The sequence below is a fragment of the Miscanthus floridulus genome, chromosome 19 (assembly GCF_019320115.1).
Source record: "Miscanthus floridulus cultivar M001 chromosome 19, ASM1932011v1, whole genome shotgun sequence".
Classification (NCBI taxonomy): Eukaryota; Viridiplantae; Streptophyta; class Magnoliopsida; order Poales; family Poaceae; genus Miscanthus; species Miscanthus floridulus.
In genome coordinates this window covers 47,041,229-47,044,979 of record NC_089598.1, presented here as the reverse complement: position 1 = coordinate 47,044,979, position 3,751 = coordinate 47,041,229, and the positions used below count along the sequence as shown (strand labels likewise).

At 38.7% G+C, this 3,751-nt stretch overlaps 1 pseudogene; it reads right to left on the bottom strand.

Annotated features, from left to right (window-relative positions):
* Positions 1-629: 629 nt before the first annotated feature.
* On the bottom strand, positions 630-3,370 carry LOC136525984 (uncharacterized; annotated as a pseudogene).
* Between the last annotated feature and the right edge of the window lie 381 nt (positions 3,371-3,751).

The window sequence follows — 3,751 nt, the reverse complement described above, 5'->3', positions numbered from 1 at the left end:
CTGCCACTCTACAGAACATGTAACAGCTCTTTGATCGAACCTCAAAAGCTTGCCAATCCAAAATACTTGCAACACCACATAGTACCTAACATGAAAAAAATATATGAAATGTCAGTGCAATGTGCTCTGTACATTAACTCCTAATATGAAATGCACAGTATGCAAAATTCCAAAATTATGTGTGCACAGAAAAACTTAATTTTTTTTGGAGTCTATCATATAGTTTCCTTGTCCCAATTCCCAAATAATGGCATTATGATTTAAAAATAAAATAACCATGCAAACACTCCAGATTAATGATGCCAGTATGAAGGAAGCTGAATTGGCATTGAGCCATATAACCACATGCAGGGCATGATATATGCATTGTATTATCAGCTATGGATTGCATGATCAAACAAGTCATTGGGAAAAAAAGCTAGTTGACAGTAGATTTAGTTAAAACCTGTACTCACAAACAGAAGGATCAAAGCAATATGGTATAGAATCTGAGAAAAATGACAAGGAGTTACAAAAATACAATATCAACTTTTGTTCCTCAAAGGTTAAGGATAATCATCTCAACTAAACCCCCACAAGAGTACAAGGAGTTCCTCAAAGTTAAGGATAAACAAAATGGCAGGACACTGTTACAGTGCACTCTTATCATAGTTGAACAATACATATCTATGTGCTTGAACCCAAGTCTTGTATTCTATGGATACAGTGCACTTGCCACTCAAAGCTTGCCCTGTGCTTTGGAAGAATGGTGTAGTACAAATTTCACAGTCCATACTTTCACCATTTCCTACTTGTCCAGTCTCATAGCCTTTCAAAAATTTGGAGCAGAAAGTAAGACTCTCATCAAATTTGTAGGCCTCACAAATTGATCCCTCTGGATGACTTCTAGTACGAACAGAGCCCTTCAACTTCATCAAATACCTATGAAGTAACAGTTTTAGCGTGGAATCTAACTACAAATATGTTCAATAGCAATTGAAAATAGTTTGGTACCTCTCTACTGCCCACATGCTACGATAGTGTACAGGACCAGCAAGTCTTGCTTGAGCAGGCAGATGCACCATCAAATGAACCATGATATCAAAAAAAGATGGCAGAAATATAGTCTCAAGGACACTTAGTGTCTCAGCTATTTCAGCCTCTAGTTTTTGCATATCACTGATACGAATAGTGGGTGAGTAGATCTTCTTGAAGAAATTGCTCACACGAATTAGTGCTGCACTTACTCTTTCTGGCAGTATATTCCAAACAGCAATGGGAAGTAAGTGCTGCAACAATATGTGGTTGTCATGGCTCTTTAATCCAATTATCTTCTTCTCCTTAACTTGCACATTACGACGCATATCAGATGCATAACTGTTTGGGAACTTCACATCCTTGAATACTTGGCAAAATGCTTCTCTATCATCAGGACTCATTGTAAACTGTGCTGGAGGTAAATAAAAGTTATCTTCTACACTAATAGGATGAAAATCACTTCTAATGCCAAGTTTTTGGATGTCCAAGCGAGCATTTAAGTTATCCTTGGATTTTCCATCGGTGTCCAAAAGTGTGTCAATAATATTCTGACACACATTCTTTTCTACGTGCATAACATCAAAATTATGCCGTAGAAGTAGGTCTTTCCAATATGGCAACTTAAACCAAATGGATTTTCTTTTCCAAACAGTTGGTGGCTCATTAACTTTCTTGCGTTTTCGCTTGGATGGCTCCTCTGTAGTTGGATTGCACTGACGCTTGGTTGGCTTCTTGGTTACTGGGTCCTTTCCGAAGGTTTTGCATATATTGGCTGTCAACTCCAATATTTCCTCTCCACTAAGAGGTCTAGGTGCTGGCCTAAGTTCTGTGGTACCATCAAATGAATCTACATCAAACCCAAACTTGTGTTCGGCATCTAAGAATCTACGATGGCCCATGTAGACACACTTGCCTCCCTTTTTTAGTTGGAAAGAACATGTATCTAAGTGGCATTCAGAACATGCAACTTTGCCAGAAGTGACACATGCCACCAAATAATCTAGACCTGGAAAATCAGATATGGTGCAAACTATGGCAGCACGCAGTTGGAAGGGTTCACGCTTAGAAGCATCATATGTTCTTACACCATGAACAAACATTTCTACCATATCATCAACCAGCGGCTCAAGAAAGACATCCATATCACCACAAGGTGCCTTAGGTCCAGGGATCAACATGGATAGGATGAAATTTGATTGCTTCATACACTTCCAAGGTGGAAGGTTGTATGGGATCAAAATAACAGGCCAAATGCTATAAGTTGATTTCATGGTCCTAAAAGGATTAAAGCCATCGCTAGCTATAGCTAGTCTAAGATTTCGACTCTCTGATGAAAATACTAGATGCTTAGAGTCAAAATCTTTTCAGAAAGGAGCATCAGCAGGATGCCTCAACAAACCATCTTGTGTGCGTCCTTCATCATGCCACCTTGTGTCACTTGCTATTTTTGAGCACATAAAATACCATTGCAGCCTTTTCTTTATAGGGAAGTAACGCAGAACTTTCCTAGGAACCCTATGCACATGTTTTCCACTAGGACTGCTGTTTTCTGATTTCCATCTTGAAGTATCACATTTTAGACATACATCTTTCTTCGCATGCTCCTTCCAAAACAGTATGCAATCATTCTCACATGCATGAATTTTCACGTAACCAAGTCCTACACCTTTTGCCATTTTTTTAGCAGCATTAAAGTTTTTAGGAAGTGATGACTCTTCAGGTAAGACATCCTTAAGTAACTCTAATAGCATGTCGAAGCTTTTGTTATTCCATCGCCCAACGAATTTGATATGCAGTAATCTTACAATGAAACGTAGCTTCGAGTACTTGCAACCTGGATATAGCTCCTTGCCAGCATCTTCTACCATTTTGTAAAAAGCTTCCACATCCTCATCGTGCTGCTTCGTGTTGTCTACTTCTAAGCCCCCCTGGAAATCTAAACCCCCAGCTATGTCTTGAAGTAAACCAGAAATGCCATCCTCTTCATTTGGGTCCCCTACTTCTACCCTTTCATGTTGGCTGCTATTTGTGAAAAAACTGGAACTAGGTTCACCATGATTCACCCATGTTATATACCCATCTGTAAATCCCTCACATATCAAGTGCTCAAGTACAATACTACGGACCCTCCAACAAGAGTTCTTGCATGCCTTGCAGGGACACAAAATATGATTTCCTTTTGCTGAATTACTAAAGGCAAACTCTAAAAACATATCCACTCCTTCTCTATACACAAGGGTTTGCCTACAAATGATGATCAAGATATCAGACCAAACACCCTATGCATGCAGATTCTAGTATATGGTCACAGGTTTATTATGTACCTAGGCTGATCCATCCATGTTTTATCCATGATGCACCTTTTACAAAATGCAGTGTCAAAAGAGTGAAATATTACTCCCAAAATAAAAAATCATTCAGTTCAGATTGGGTTGTTCAACAAAAAAATAAAGATCATGCCAAACAATTGTCCAAATTAAATCAATTTCACCACACTTGATGCTAAAAAATTATCTCACCACAAGCATCACATCACAGATCACACACAACCTGCAATTCTAAGCCAAATGCAGAGACAAAGTTCATAAGAAAAGGAAAGCATACCAATCAAGCAATGATAGTAGAAGATCTTGATTGTGTTGTGTACAAGATCTTGAATCCTACTGGTTCCTCTGCAAAATAAACTAAGGCAGTAAACATCACATCTAAATTGATTCTCCAAAGAGGGGAAGAG